Raw genomic sequence first — 17,322 nt, 5'->3', positions numbered from 1 at the left:
CCTTCTGTGGACTACATTCATATGAATTGTGAAAATTAAACTTCTTTATTTTCTTTATTATCAGTTTTCCTAACATAACACTACAATAAACGAGTGGTCGTTGTATATCTTAATGTCACTGCTATGTGAATTCTATAAGTTAAACATCTGAACTCAATGTTCTCCAATTACACTTTCAGAAATGTTAAAAGTTATTACAGGAAACATTTAGAAATAACAATAAATCCATTGAAAGGACCAAAAACAAAATTGGTGGATAACGTAAAGAGCTTTCCACTTACTTCCCGTGATATTATTGGGTAGTTACATTTCATCATAACTAAAGTTCCAAGATGATATAAACTGCAATAATCCAAACGTCTATGAAGTTTAGTTTCATCATAAATAATAATCATTAAATATAATGAATGGTGTCCGTTCATGAGTCATGTTGCCCAAAGAAATATTAAACTTTATTCATTTCTATGAACTCTGAAGATCTTAATTACACATGCGGATATTAACAAGCTTCATAAAATATATATATTATGGAAACACGTCATGGTGATGTTGGCAGAAAGACCAGCGAGTCATTCAGGAAAGTATTCAGGCAAATACTACACACAGACACCGCAAGAAGCGTGTCAATGAACAGAAGAGAGATTAAAATCTGGATGAGTTTAGTTTTGCTTGAGAGATCGACCTGCAGCTGTAAAATACTTCTACTTCATATCCCTGATGTTAATATGTACTACAGTAATATCGACTTAGACTAGAAGTAATACAATCTGAGATGTAAAGAGCATTTATTTGTTATCCTCAGTTGATTCTTAGTTGCTTTTTCAGGAAATTATCGTATTTTCCTTCTTGGTGTCTTTGCATAAATGTTTGACTCAAACATACATGAATTCGTTCAACTTCTTGACGCAGCTGCTGATGCTATGTTGCTTTTCAGCATCTATACATATTCTTACTTCAACCGTCTATGGATTAAAGATCAACCCTCATTACGGCTGGCTTGTTCTTTTCCCCCGTCCACTTGAAATGTCTTTGTTATATAGATAAAAATGACAAAACATGTACCAACCTCATTTTAAATCCTAAAAACTCATATAAGATCTATCTGTCCATTTGTAAGTCTGTAAAATGTAGCTCAACATAAGAAATCCTCATTACAACTTTAATAACCAATATAACAAGATCAAGATCGCGTTAGTAAAGTATAAGATGTTAACTATGTATTATACATGTATAATATGTTAACAAGAAGAAGACAAACAGAGAAAATGTTAATTCCCCCTTTTTCCTCTTCCTGGTCTTCATCCCGGCGTCTCCGCTGTCTTCCATTCCAGCTCTATGAAAACATACAAACATGACACTGAGCCTATGATAAACACCAGGTCTGTATTTGGGGAGGAGAGGAAATCAACCCCAGTTCAGGATGTGACCACTGCCTCTGCCCAGATCAATCATACTCCAGCGGAGCTTAATGCGGGGGGCAACCATATCAGAGGGGGGTGCTTGTGAACACACACCAAACCAAACCCTACCTCTGATGGACGCTACGGACACGCATCCACGGGCACCGCCAACCAATCTCCCAGTTAAAGCGGCGAAGAATGAACCCACAGTGTCGCCCGCTCAGGGGTTTACACTTTCAACTCCGTCCTTATCTAGATGAGCGCGATAAGAGAATTATGAAGCCAGACATCTAAAGCTTCCTGGGGGGTCAATGGCGTGATGAGAGACAGCCTGTGATCGGAGACTCTGAAACGTTTAACCCTCCCACAACATACACACACACACACGCTCGGACCCCCACCACAGGTCCTCGCTTGTTTCCTCATCCTTTCTCCTCTTTATCAGAAATGGAAGGAGGGAGAAACAAAGGCAGAAGGAAGCCGAGGAAGGGGTTGCTCGCAGATACCCTTGCTCCTGCTACTTCCTTCCTGTGCATTCCAGGTTTTGTGACCCTCCTTCAAGGACAAAGAGCTGAAACACACTTTCCTTCTCCAAATTCAGCCGAAAAGGAAAGGGGGGGTACGTTTTTTTTGAGTTGCAGGATGTTAAAGGATGATAAATTATGGAGGTCAGGAAGTCACCTGGTCACAAGAGCGACTCAGCACCGTGCAGGTACATCTGGGTCTGGAATGTCGGCTTTCCTGGACGTAATGAATGCAACACTGGGAATAAGATATCCTTGTGCCTCAGCAGGGTTCTCATAACTTACACAAAACATCAACAACGCCGAGCATCGCTGCTGCAGGACACATTGTTTTGTTTGAGCTTCTGATCTTCGGATGCCGTCGATGACGGACGTTTAATCCAGAGAACGACACGTATTAAGTATGTGTTTGTCAAGAAGGCGACAACAACAAAGAAACGTGTCTCAATGAGATTTTATAGAATTTATCGTTTAATGTTGAAGATTCAAATTAATTCATTTTCATTTTGCTGTTGGACTGGATAAACACACAAGGATGACAAAATATAATAGTTAATAGGTTAAATGTCTGTAAAAACTATGCAGAAGCTATACAATGATATGGATAAATGCATCTGATAACTAACAATTTTATTTTGAATTATTTTTTTAGTGTTTACTTAGACGACAACTTTTTTTTGTTTGTGTTACGACTTTTTATTACTTTATTTTTAGTTTGTACTTTTTTTTATTCAAGGAAATCACATTTATCACATGTAAGTACATTACTAAATTAAAACAACAAGTAAAGCCTATTTAGATATTTTATCGTAAAATATTGCATAATAACGTTCTTTCTGAAATGTGGTGTAGCAAAGGAAATTAATCAAAAAATGACTTCCAACGCAAATGTGTCTTTTGTAGTAACTGAGAATTGTTTGATTCGTATCAGAATAAAAATGTATTATGATTTGAATCTAATTTTTGTTTTCAATTTTCTCAACAGCTGTTACGTTCTTTTATTCCCTTGAATAAAGTGTTAGTTTAGGATCTTGTAGTTATATTCATTTATCCATTTTCTACCACTTAATCCCTTATGGGGATCACGGGGGGTGGGCTGGAGTCTATCCCAGTTTCTTCAGGTGAGAGGCAGGGGACACCCTGGACAGGACACCAGTCTGTCACAGGACACACAAAAACACACACTCATACCTGTTCCCCAAGTTCTCAATCAACCTCAATGTTTTTGGACTGTGGGAGGAAACCGGAGTGCCTGGAGTAATCCCACACAACAACAACAACAACAAAAAAAAACACAGAAAGGTCACAAGTTCTTGTTGTGAAGCGATCATGCTAACCACGGCGTCACCGTGAACCTAGATCTAGTGGTATGTTCAGACAAAATGTGAAGTTTTTCATCCAAACTCCTTGGATTGTTTCTTTCAATCTTGTAACAGCGTCTCATCACTATTAACTGTAAGATCCTGGAGTATGAGAGGAGAGCAGAGAGTTCCAGGTCCATCCCTCACAAACGCATGGATAACATGCAGATTCTGAACACCGTTGTGTCTCTGTAGCTAAAAATAAATCCCCAAATAACCTTCACACATCACAAAACACTTGGACGAGGCCAGGATGGAGGCGATCATATGGGAAGCTACTCCACCTGTGCATCCACGCGACATTTCCCGACACCTCCGGAACTCCAGCTAACCAATAGCTCGATCGCGTAATACTTTCATCATGTGTAACTAGTGACGCCATCCAGTGCTAATGGCACCTCGAACCTCTCCCTCTCTCTGACAGGTCCACCATCTGCTCCGGCGTCGTCCTCGCCTACTCACCGAGGTCCACAACCGTAGACGGTCGCCTTCCCCCCTCGTGCCCTCACCCCTTGGCCTTGCCCGGCCACACTCCCATGCCATGCGGATTTGATCAAAAAACACTTCCTATAGCAGCCTGTTAATGTCAGAGTGGATTTCCTCTGTGTTCCCTCTCTGACCCACAAGGAAAAGCACCACCCGACCACTTTGCCAGGAACCTTCCTTGGGTTTAATGTTTCCCAACAAACGGCAAAAATGCTTCAGATCCAATAAACCGACCCCTGATATTTATTGGGCTGTTATTCAACTATTCCCGTCCTCCTGGATCAAACGGCGACACACACGCATGGACGCAAGTGTAACCCTGGCACTCACACACATGCTAAACGCACGCACAAACCTCTTGTCAAACGTATCAGAATTGAAACGAGGAACCAGGAGATGAAAGAAACGTGTCACAGTGCACGTGTTGAAGCAGTAGAACGACGGAGGTCAGCGTGAGGAAATCGACGACATTTCTTGATTAAAGGCCACTGGAACTGGAACCTACCAGGACATGTTGATTTTTCCATGCTCTGGAAAAACAGCAAAAACATTCACCAACAGTCACATCATGTGCACAGACGTACTCTTGAGTTCCTGCCCGAAGGATAAAAGCACAGCTGAAATGAGTTGTCTTCACTCTGTTTGACCACCTGTGTTCTTCACAGTGCCTATAAACATCTTTATGAATACCATCCCACTATTGCAACTCACTTCTGGCCTGTTTTATCGCCGACTGCACTCGCTTTCAAACGTGTGTTTTATTTTTGAGTGACCCCTTCTCTCTCGTTTGAACGACCTTTTCGCCGTCGTATCTTGAGCGTCCGACATCCTTTCGGACCACAAACTGCAAGATTGTAATGAACTGCATTGTTGATTCTGCACTGTTTGATCCAGAACCATGTGATGCTGAACATCTTGATATAAACACAGAGAAAAACAAAGCTTAATATCATATCTTTTTCATGAAGTAGTCAATACCACAAATAGTCCAGATAACAAACTTCATGATAGGTTTTGTGCTTTTTCTGGTTTCCTTTTTAATCTTATTAACAAGTTTACCTTGATGTTTTGTGGAACAAAGTAGTTTCATGTACTTCAATGATCATTCTTTCATTTTTTTTGTGCACTAGAGAGTTTTGATTAGAATTTTTTTTAAAAATCACTTTTGTGAAGGGGTTTATTTGTTGTAATAGTAGCTGGATTTTAAAACTAAGCAAGGTAAAAAACCTTTAGAATAAAGAAAACTGCCTTTGACGTTAAGATGCAGAAAGCAAATCAAACGACACAATTCAGACTTTTTTTGGACACAAATCTTTTCATTTTAAGGTAGAGATTTATGCAGATTGATGTTATCACTTTGTCTCTGATAGCAACTCCAAGTGTTTTGTTGTGACTTTACTTCAAAAAAACTCAAGTGATAAAATTAGATTCTGGAATGTAATTTATGTTTTCTAGAGAAGGTTTGTTGTTGATATTATTTCACTCTTTGCTTAAAATGTCTGACCACTTATTTTGAAGGAAAGTTGACTAACAGTTCAAGTAATTCTTAAAGTAACCCTTTCCTTTTTAGAGATCTAGACAATTATTTTTGTTCATTTTAATGTAGCGACTGGAGCTCAGTTGTCTTCATCTTCGTCCAAAAAGACACTTAAAACATCCAAATACCTCCATACTGCTCGTCTGTAACGTCCCTCTCGGATTGAAGCTCCACATGAGAAGAATTGTTCAAATATAACTTAAAGAAGTCTGTATTTGAAGCCTGTTTTTTAGTTTTTTAGAACCCAACACTTGCAATGAGGATAAACATAAGGCTGAAGCTGAGAGACTTGAAACTAGAGCTAAAAACAATCTTAAAATTGTAGGTATTTGGATGATTTTTAAGTGTCTTTCTGGACGAAGACAACTAAGCTCCAGTTGCTACATTAAAATGAACAAACATTTTTGAGTAGAACTCCAAAAAGAACAGATTACTCTAAAAATAATCCAACGTTAGTTGACATGAGAGTAGAAAATGAGTGAAGTTTGAATCTTGGCTGAACCGTCACTTTAAATGAATAGCACAAAAAAGCAGGATGAAGGTTCCGTGTGAGTACTTCAAGGACAGCAAATAGAAACAGGTCGTTCAATTACTGTGTCTCGCCTAGTATTGCATAAAGAGTCAATGAATGGAGAAAAACCCTGACAATCAACCAAGTCTTGTGCTCGGAGAATGTGCTAACTAGGTCCAGGTCACTTGGGTGTTTGGGATTTCCAGTATGACCCGACGAGAGAGTGGATATAAAGACGGATCACAGAGTCTCACATCGCTTGCCCGAACATCTGGGGACAAACTAGTAAAAGCAGCAGCCAGCTTGGCAGTAGTAGTTATTGTTTGGCTCCAGTTACCATGCGGACGGACACCGGCACGTAATGACCACTTTGTTTTTGTATGGAAATAACAGGCACCCACTGGAAAGTGCCTTGTCGGCTTTCGTAATTAATGCTTTGGTGTTCCATTCAGGATGTTCTCATTTTGGAGTGGATAAATGAATAATACACTTCTCACGTCTAAGTTGGAAAATATCACACAGAGGAGAGGTAAAGCTCCGACCGGGGTGTTAAACTACTGACACGCCGAAAACAACTTTTATTGGGTTCATCCCCACCTCTTCCTCTCTTTCAGCCGAGCCACCGTTTCCTTGTGTCCCTTGACCCCGCAGGTTCTCACACCCTCGGAGCATGTGGTTATCAATCGTCCCCTCGCGACACCATCAATCTCTGTGAAAATCTCTCCTCGTCGAGCCGTTTCCTCGACTGCCAGTGTGTTCCTTAAAACCCCGCCGCAGCTCCCGCTTTTCCTGCCAAGGTGGACGGATGCTAATAAAACTGTCGTGGTCCGTCACGAGACACCCCAGGAGGGGAACCGGAGGGTGGGGCGGCCGGAGATCCCGGAGCAGAAGGATAGCAAAGAAAAAGGGGCTCAGGGTGCTAAAGATCTTATTTTTAGAGCGCAGGAGTTAAAGAATGATAAACGGGGCTTAAAGGAGACAGTAAAACACAACTGTTGCATAAAGTTAATAGTTAAAGTTAATTACAAAATATATGGGGGTTTGATTGAATGGGTCTCTGGGGGGCGATCAGGGAGAGAAGCTGCAGGCGAGCCGAAGACAGTCGTCTGATCAGCGGCAGTGACTCACACACATTCCTACAACAGAGACCTGGTCTGTGTAAAGGACTTGGGTCTGCGGCGATGATTCATCCAGGGGCCTCCACGAAAAAACACACAACTGTGGACAACACAAACAAACAAACCATGACTGCAACCGGGAGTGATCCGTGTGTCAAACCATATTGTTTAATGACGAGAGAAGTAACACACAGAGGGACCAATCCGGAGCTCATTTTCGTTGGGAGTCACTGCTACGTGTCGGACCAAACTGCATCAGTGAATCAATCTCTTGATGGTCCAGTGATTATCTGCTGAAACTATCATCATGAATACACAAGTGAGCGTCGGTCTATATGATGAATGCATTTCGATGTAACCTCTTCGTTGACAAAGAACAGATGATCACATATTGGTCACGATAGAATAGATATTACGTCATAATGGACTCTCATAACCGCTCGTTCGCCCAGATTTCAGAGCAACTTTATAAAGTAATAAGTGTAAAACATGATGAGGAACTTACTGCATCTTGGAGAGAAGAACATCTACTACATTTTAGCAGAGTTAGAGTTTTCCTTAAATATATCCTTTCTTTCTTATCCTTTAAAAAAAATAAAAATAAAATAAATCAGTATTTGGATCAGAACACTGAGAAACTAAAGATTGTGCGTGAGTTACAATAGAGATTTGATGTTAGCAAGAAACTGTGCTGTTGATTTGGAAAATATTTGAAGCCGTACTTTGTTAACTGAAGCCACTGCAGGCATGAATGGAAATGCTTTGCTGAATTCACTTTGGTTTTTGAAGTCGTAACTGTGGGCTCGGTACGAGATTGAAACTAGATAACTTAAGTCTTGTCCGGATGGCAGGTCTGGAACAAATAAAGATGTATCTGGAACCAGCCTATCACTCATATTGCCGTGTCAGCGTAGGCAACTGGACCTGATTGGAGGTCCATGTTCCTAAACATCTGAAACTCACTGGATTTCCTCTACAGTTTCATTTCTTTGTTTTGCCAAATAAAAGTTTTTTCAATGTGTTTCCATTATTGCAAAGCCTGATAACTTCTGGGAAATCTTGAGACTAATGAAGAAAAGATGACCATCAAAATAATGTTATTTAACTACTTAGACAAAAGTAAAATGTTTCTTAAGTATGAGTCTGAGAAAAAATTCTCTTTTCCCGTCCACAGTTATTGTTTCATGTTTATTGAGATGGTCATGTGACTCTGTGTGTCATGATCGGCGATGCAGCAGGAAAATTCTTTTTTTTTTTTAAAGCATTTATTTTATTCTTTTATCTCTATTTTGATTTTGTGGTTTAACAAGTTTGAATAAAACTACATGTTAAAACAAAGTTCTGATAGTTGTGTGTAGTTGTGAGTCATATTGTGTAGAAAGGACAGCTGGGAAAGTCTCTCTTGGACTTGATCAATGGAACACAAGCAATTTGGAAGAATAAAGCATGCACTGTTTTAACAAATGAAGTGATGTCAAATTCAGATTAAATCAAATTGAAGGGTGTCTGCCATAAACACTAATAATAGTGAATTAATGTGACCCAAAGTTAATTATATTAGTTACAGACGAGCAGTTTGGAGGTATTTGGATGTTTTTAAGTGGAGATGAAGACACAGACAACTGAGCTCCAGTCGCTACATTAAAATGAACAAACATTTTTGTATATAACTCTAAAAAGAATAGATTAGTCTGAAAATAATCCCAACATTAGCCAACATGAGAGCAAGTAGAAAATTAAGTTTTGTTGTAATATCACTTTAATGATCGATTCCTGTGGATCCAACATGAGAAATGGTCGAAAACACGTATCAAAGACACTTATAGGATGTAAAGGAGATTAAAGGTAAAATGGCTGACAACAGGTGAGTGACTCACAGCTGACGATGAGGTCTTCGCAAGTGTTTTGTCGTCTGTTAAGCCGTGAAGTCACAGACGGAGAGAAGAAAATCCGACACAAGCCAGTGCACTGACCACAAATGAGGAAAAATCTAGATTTGCAGTTGTTTTTCTAATGACTTTAAGACGGAATGGAATTATAATGAAGCTTGGCTATTATCTCGCCTTTCCATGATTTCAACGTCTTGTTCGAGGAATGACCTCTACCGGAGCCACGGGGTTCTCTCCAGCACCTCAGAATGAACGTTTCTACACTTTAAGTTTGAGAAACGTTTAGACACAATGAAGTGTGTTGGTTCAGTGAAAGACATTTACCATCTTCAGTGACAGATTAAGACTCAAAAAACCCATAGTTTAGATTAAATTTCAACTTTAAAACTTCTATAACATTTTGTAATATATATGTCATAGTACAGATTGGAATCCAGTAGGATCTGGAATCCTACTAGTAAAATTGAATTCCATACTAGTAGGATTCCAGATCCTACTAGTAGAGATTGGAATTCCAATCTGTACTAGTATAGATTCCTACAGGTTCCTACTACTGAACTGGGATCTGAATATTGGAATTCCAATCTGTCCTAGGACAAATGGGAATTCTACCACTACAATCTACAATTCTAATAAGAGAAATTGGGATTGCAAACCCTAACCCATATCAACATTAAGATCCAAGTTCAGTAGTAGGATTCCAATACTCAGTACAGTATCGGGATCTGAATATTTGAATTCTACCAGGAAAATCTCAGATTCTAATAGGAGAAATTTCGGATTACATCGAAATGTTTTGGGAAATAGACTAAATCATTTCACACCTAAAATTTCAGCATAGGTGACTGACTTCACAGTTTAGATATCTGATAACCCTTCTGTCAATACACATTGTAACCATGAGGACAGCCGCCTGTTCCAGGTCATAGTGTCATGAGATACTTAACAAGGTGACCACAAGCGGAAGACAATCAGCAGCAGACAGGAGAAAAGTGCAAAATAACAATTTAATAGAAACGCAATAAACAAAATTTACCAGGTGGGAGTGGAAACGAGCTGACACTGCTGGCTGGGGATCAGCCCCTTAAATCTCTCAGGGCTGATTGATTAATTACCAGCAGCTGTGAGACTTTGCCAACCACTGTCAGGAACCAGACCCGTCAACTGTCAAAGAAAAAAAAAGGCAAAGCAGGAAGTGTCTTGACAAAATAAAGCAAAACAAAAGTGGATCCTGACACATAGACCTCATTTATTTGGACCATTGCGGATTTCCCCCTGATTTAATCGGAATCAAAATTTGTCATAGGACAATTCGCAATTAAAATACCGTAGCGAGTCACTAACTTACTGGAAAAACCGGTTGAGCATATCGAGTCACTTACTCATAATGGTCGTATGCAAATGTATTTGATTTACATATCAATATTCAGATCCCAGTTCTGTACTAGTACAGATTGGAACTAGTAGGAACTAGTACAGATTGGATTTGATTGGAATTTCGATCTGTACCAGTAGGATTCCAGATCCTACTGGATTCCATCTGTACTGTGACATATATCATATATTACTATTGGTATTTTAGAATGTACAGTCCCTTTATGAACTGTTTTTATTTGAGTTTTGCACATTTCCAGAGGTGTTTTCAACGCAGCTTCTGTCATACATTGTTTGCTGTCGACGTTGGAGTTTCTGACTTGTCACTCAACGTTAATAACTGCAATAAAAAGATCATGAGTTTTGAGTTTCATTCCTTCTACGGTGATGTCTTTGATTCTCAATATCAGAGATGATTGTTTCTGTGTGTTTTATATAGGATAAGCATTGGAAACACATGGGGGGGGCGGCCATGTTGAGGTTTCATGTGCACGCTTTGTGTCAGCGCTCACGTCTGTGTTTGTGTGTCAGGGTGTGTGTTTTTCAGGGGGTTCTGTTACGTTTCAGACACAAGGCTTTGTTACTGCCTCTGAGTGTTGGGGTGCAGCCGTGCACGCAATCAGTCTGTGTTTCTTTATCATTTCCAATAAGTCGGTTTTCGGGGGCCTCCTTAACTCAGCGCCAACTCAGCAACACAATCGCACACGTTCAGAGATACCCTCAACAAAGTAGTACACTTGAAGTTGATTTGATCAAGAATACTTAAGTAGAAGTATAGTAAGTACACAAAGGTGTACTAAAAGTATATTAATTTCATACTTTTTTTTTAAGTTTAAGGAATTATACTGTCAACTATACTCATCTCTATACTACCAGTGTACTAGGTATACACTCAGAGGCTACACTTTAGACTTCAGAATTATAAGTTTAACTATACTTATCTCTATACTACCAGTGTACTAGGTATACACTCAGAGTCTACACGTTAGACTTCAGAATTATACTTTCAACTATATTCATCTCTATACTACACATATACAAGGTATAAACCCCAAGCCTGTAGTTTAGTTTACAAAAATATACTCAAACTATATTATTCTCTGTACTGCCGATGTTAACCAGTTTACTAGGTAAGCACTCCAAGTCTATAGTTTTTCTACAGAAGTATATTTTCAAATATACTCATCTGTATACTACAGGGATACAATAAATACACTGCAAACCTCTTGTTTACTTTACAAAAATATACTCAACGTACACTATTCTTTATACTACCAATGTACACGGTATATAGTTCTAGGTGAAGGAGTGAGGGATATTGAAGTATAGTTTGGTAAACTAACATTTGACAGACGACGTGCAGCTTAAGTTTACGAGCGTAGGTTCAGATCCCTTCGCCACCGTACATCACCTGTAGATGTCGGCGTTTGGACATAGTTTTGTTACAACAGATGCATAAGATTCAAAGATAAGACAGACAAGTACACGCTTGTGTTTCCAAAGTGTTTGTAGCATTGATTCTGTGACTCGTCTATTACTTCAAAATACTATGCAGTTAAATTCCCATAATCCTTTGCAAAGTGGCCAAAAAAAAAGAAGTAGTTTACTGTACTGTACTATAGTAGAATTAGACTTGACTATAAGTATATATCAGTGTACTATTTTAAAGTATAGTATGTCAAAAATTGAGTACTTCAATTTTAGTGTAAAATAATCATAGTATATATATATGCATAATAGAAGCACTCATAGAACACTTGAATATACTTCTTCTTGCTGAGGGATGTAATAAGTGATTCCAACAATACTGCTTTAATGTTATGATAAAATACATATATTTATTGTACATTTGAATATAATATTGTTTGCTGAGGATGTAAAAAGTTAATTCCAACAATACTGCTTTAATGTTATGATAAAATACATACATTTATAGTACATTTGAATATATTATTGTTTGCTGAGGGATGAAAAGGAAATTCCAAGAATACTGCTTTAATGTTATGATAAAATACATATATTTATAGTACACTTGAATATACTCCTTCTTGCTGAGAGATTTAAAAAGTAAACTTAAATGATAAAACTTCAATTTCAGTATAAAATAAGTACACACATTTTTATTTTTGCTAAGAGTTTTTTCCTTATTTTTCCAGCTTCTATTTCAAGTGCGATCTCTGGATGAGAGCATCTCTGGATTCAAGACCAGGGGGTTCACGTGTTGGAAGTGGTGAATAAATCAAACCTGGGTTCGCAGGAAAGGAAACAAATGTTGAGCAACAAGAAGCACATGGAGCGAGCAAGCTAGCAGGAAATTGGGATAGTCCTCTATGATTTTATAGGGATCTCGGGCATGCCCTTCACATTAATTAGGATGTGGAGCGCCAAGGTATTTCTTACAGGAAACTAAGTTTGGAACCCCTGCTGGCTGGCCTCGGGGCACCAGCTCCTCACTTCCAGAAAGAAAAGCCTGAAAGACTCCAGAGTGCTGAAGGACAATGCAAACGCCACAACAAACATAGAAGTGAATGCAGGCGGAAATGAGAAAATGGAGAATTTAACTCATAAAAGATTCGTGAATACGTCTTTCTCCCTAGATTCATTAACTTTCCCGAGCGTTGTGAAGAAATCTGCTTTGCACACTCATGATACGCTGATTCTCTTCGCCTGAGTGGACAAAACCTTCAGGCAAACCGTGAAATCACAGGGTTTAAGAACTGGTTATTGGTGAAGATTAGGAAAAGGTGATGTAGGCTCTGTGGAGAATTCATATAAATCAATGTTTTTTATATGTTTGTGTTTCTTTCTCCCACCCAGGCAGTCGCTCGTAACTCAGACGGAAGAACAGAAAGAAAAGCAAGGAACAGTGCGTCGTCAAGTTATATTTAATATCGTGTTTCAACACAGTTTAAACCGCTCGTCAGGATTTTAATCCAAATACTGACTGATCTCTCACAAGCTGATGAAACACAGGTCTGACCAGTGTTTTCTGACGGAGCTGCTTTGTGTTTGTTGGCTTTACTCGATCCTAGTTCGGACTTTATTTAGATGTTTGTCTGATGAATCTGTCACCAGTGACCAGTTTTTCTCTCGCTTCGCTCACGCTGATGTTGAATTCCCGATAGAATTCTGTGAAATCAAATTTGACTTTGGGCTCATTGATAGAGATTTAAACTTTTCTTTGTCAGTCACGTGAGAAAAACTTATTTTATTAGATTTTTCAACTCTGAATATGAGGTCAGGAGCAGAGTGAAAGGATGATGTCAATCTTTGTCTCCTTTTTATTTAATTTATTTTATTTATTTGAGTTATTTCCTTTGATTATATTCTTTATATTTGCACTTTGTCATCCCTTGGACTTTGTTCTTTATATTTGCACTTTGTCATCCCTTGCAATTTGTTCTTTATATTTGCACTTTGTCATGCCTTGCACCTTGATCTTTATATTTGCACTTTGTCACCCCTTGCACTTTGTCCTTTATATTTGCACTTTGTCATCCCTTTGTCATGCCTTGAACTTTGTTTTTATTTGCATTTTGTCATGCCTTGCACTTTGTTCTTATTGGCACTTTGTCATGCCTTGCAATTTTGTTCTTTATATTTGCACTTTGTCATCCCTTGCCCTTTCATTATTTTGATTTGCTCTTTGTTCTTGTTATTGTTTTTATAAAACTATTGTCTGTTGTGAACTGGAAACCCAATTTCCCGAAGGAGATCTCCAGAGAATTAATAAAGTGTATTTATCTTGAAACCTTCTACAGAATAAAGAATAAGATAATAAGATATTCCTGTAATTCGTCCCACACTGGGGAAATGTGTCACAGCAGTTGATACAAAGATGAATCAAACATATAAGGTATATTGAAATATATATATATATATATATATATATATATATATATACTGTATATATATATAAAAATAAAAAAAATCATAAAGAACTGCAACTTCTTGCAACTTTATTGATCCCTCTGGAAGTTTCCTGCGGGAAATAGTTTTTCCAGCTCAAAAAAGTCTGTAATATTTAACTCAAGTTTTTTTTTTATGTTATAAAAACATACATTGAATTATGCTAGTTCCCATTTAAAGTGATATTGTTTTATTTTATCATGAAAAAAACGATACATCATTGTCGATGGTAAACCCTTGTTTAATTTTAACTAGTTAATTTATAGAAGACGTAATTGATATTTTTATCCAAATATAGTTAAAAACAAAAATGTCAGAATCTTACCATTTATACTTCTTGAATCTAAAGAGATGTTTGAGTATCGTTGAAAGAATCTCAGCTCAGAGGAATCAAGGCGACGAAAGAGATCCATGAACCACTGTGGATCAATTGTTGAGGGACTCACACGATATAGTCGCACGGATAAACACTCACAGGTTTCAAATAATATGGTGGCAGGATCTGAGATCCATCCCAGCCCCTCCCTCCACGAGGAAGTCTGGATCCCAAGTGCTGGACGAGCCACCCGCGAGTGTAACACGGTGTCAGGACAAGCCGCCTCTAAACGTCTGCGTGTATGTTTACACAATCTAATGCACAAGTTCAAAGGTGAAGGGGAAAAGGGCTTTTAATGTTTCCGGGTTTATTTATCCAGCCTAGCGTCTGACTAAGTACTAACCCCCGCCCAGCCTCGCTCCAGCCCCTCATGGCTCCTCTCGTTTGTTATGATACAAGCAGTGACGAACACAATGTGGCCTGTGTAGGTCATATGTTCAAACCCTTCTATTCCTTTTTAGGATACTCGCAGTACTCTTGAACGTACTGCTTTTTGCCATGTCAAAAGTAAACTGCAAATATACTTACTTCAATTTTAGTATATACTAAGTATACTCGTAGTAAACTTGAATATACTTACTTCAATTTCAATATATACTACTTATACTACTTCAATTTTAGTTTATATTAAGAAATGTCATAGTACACTTGAATATACTTACTTCAATTTAGTATATAATACTTTTAATACTTCAATTTTAGTACATACTAAGCATACTCATAATACACTTGAATATACTTTATTCAATTTTAATATATATTACTTGTACTACTTTAATTTTAGTTTATGTTCAGTAATCTCATAGTACACTTTAATGTACTTGCTTCAATTTTAGTATACTTATGCTACTTTAATTTTAGTATATACCAAGTATACTCGTAGTACACTTGAGTATACTTACTTCAATTTTAATATATATAACTTATAATACTTAAATTAGTAATTACATTTAGTATATATTAAGTCATCTTAATAGTGCAATTGAATATACTTACTTTACTATTAATACATGATACTTAAACTACCTAATTTCTTTAGTACATATTAAGTATACTTGTAGTACACTTTGATATCATTATTTTGGCTAACAGATATCAAATAACTCCAAGTATACTACTTCAATTTTAATATACAATACGTATACTCATAATAAACTTCAATATAGTTATTTTTGCCAACACATGTGAACAGTAAACTTCAAGTATACTACTTACATTTTAGTATAAAACAGATATACTCATAGTTAACTTGAATATACTTATTTTTGCTAAGGGATATCAAAAGTAAACCTAAAGTGTACTGCTTCAATTTAAGTATATAATATGTATACTCATAGAAAACTTGAATATACTTCTTTTTGCTAAGGGATATCAAAAGTAAACCTAAAGTGTACTACTTCAAGTTTAGTATATAATATGTATACTCATAGTAAAATTGAATATACTTCTTTTTGCTAAGGGATTTTAAAAATAAACCTAAAGTATACTACTTAAATTTTAATATATAATAAGTAAATATACTCATAGTACACTATTTCAAAATACTTTTCGACCATCAAGCCTAGTTTGATGAACTAAATTCTTATTTTTGAATCCTGGGAGAGAAACTAAGTGTGTTTGGGGTAAAGACGTTCGGAAAGACTCGCTGTGACTGTGACGCCTGCGTCTCTGTTGCCAAACTTTAACTGTTGTTCCTGAGAGCACCGTCAATAACAGTTTAGCCATTTTATTTGGCCATTTTTAATGTGAGCTAACTGTGTTGGCACTTCCACTGGAGGCTCGTAAAATTGACATGTCTGTAAATTCATGCATTTATTGCGACAAATGAATGCTCGCGTCGTTCTCTTGACGCCGCCTGCACGGATTGCATGAGACTCTGAGACAAAAGGAAGTAGTTACTTTTAAAAGAGGTAGGTTTAAAAATAAAAAAAACCTCTGCAGCCAGACTAAACAGAGAAGTTTACTGTGCACAGATGCAGTCAAGTTCAGTTGGAGTCCAGGGACCGGAGCCAAAGAGTCATGGCTGACGGTGTGTAATGGCTACCAGGGGGCTCTCTTCTTCAGACAAGGACAAACCCTCAAAGTATGGGGGAGGAAAACAGCATAAGCAGAAGAAGGTTCATAAGAAGAAGAAGAAGAAGACAGCAGAAGGTTGGAAACTTGCTGCGACCTGTGAACATGTTGCCATCTTGATTGTTCGATAGGAGCTCTGTCGTGTGAGTGTGTGTATGTGTGTGTGTGTGTGTGTGTATGTGTATGTGTATGTGTGTGTGTGTGTGGGGGGGGGGGGGGGGGGGGGGGGGCGGGTGGGGGGGGGGGGGGGTTGTCTGCGTGTGTGTGTCTGTAGCGCGAGGGACTCGGGGGGTGATTCCGCATGTGGGATAGAGTTATTCTGTCACTATTTTTTTCATTTACCAAAGAAAATTGTTTTTGGCTGCAAAGCATATTTTTAAATAAAAGCAGCATGAGAGTGTTAAAGGCCGTTAACAACTCCACAAACTCCACAAACGAGGCCAAATGATGATATTGTTGTATTTTGAATCCAAGTCTCTGGTTCGTTGAGCTGTCACATACTTTTTCATTTTCTTCATCTTCTGTCGTTTACCAAAAATTCATTGTTTGTCTTGTAATTGCCATTTTGTCCTGGATTCATTTTTGATTAAAAGAGGCCCAGAGGAGGAGGTTTTAGGCTAGAGTTCCACGTTACACTATATAGGAATGCATTACTCACATACAGCTCACATGACACATCATTATTGATCACATGACACTCCTAATGGGCACATGACACATATAATATGGACAAGATACATGTAAATTAGCACAAGACACATATA

This window comes from Callionymus lyra, chromosome 13 (genome assembly GCF_982586985.1).
Source record: "Callionymus lyra chromosome 13, fCalLyr1.hap1.1, whole genome shotgun sequence".
Lineage (NCBI taxonomy): Eukaryota > Metazoa > Chordata > Actinopteri > Syngnathiformes > Callionymidae > Callionymus > Callionymus lyra.
Note: the sequence above shows the minus strand (reverse complement) of the source record.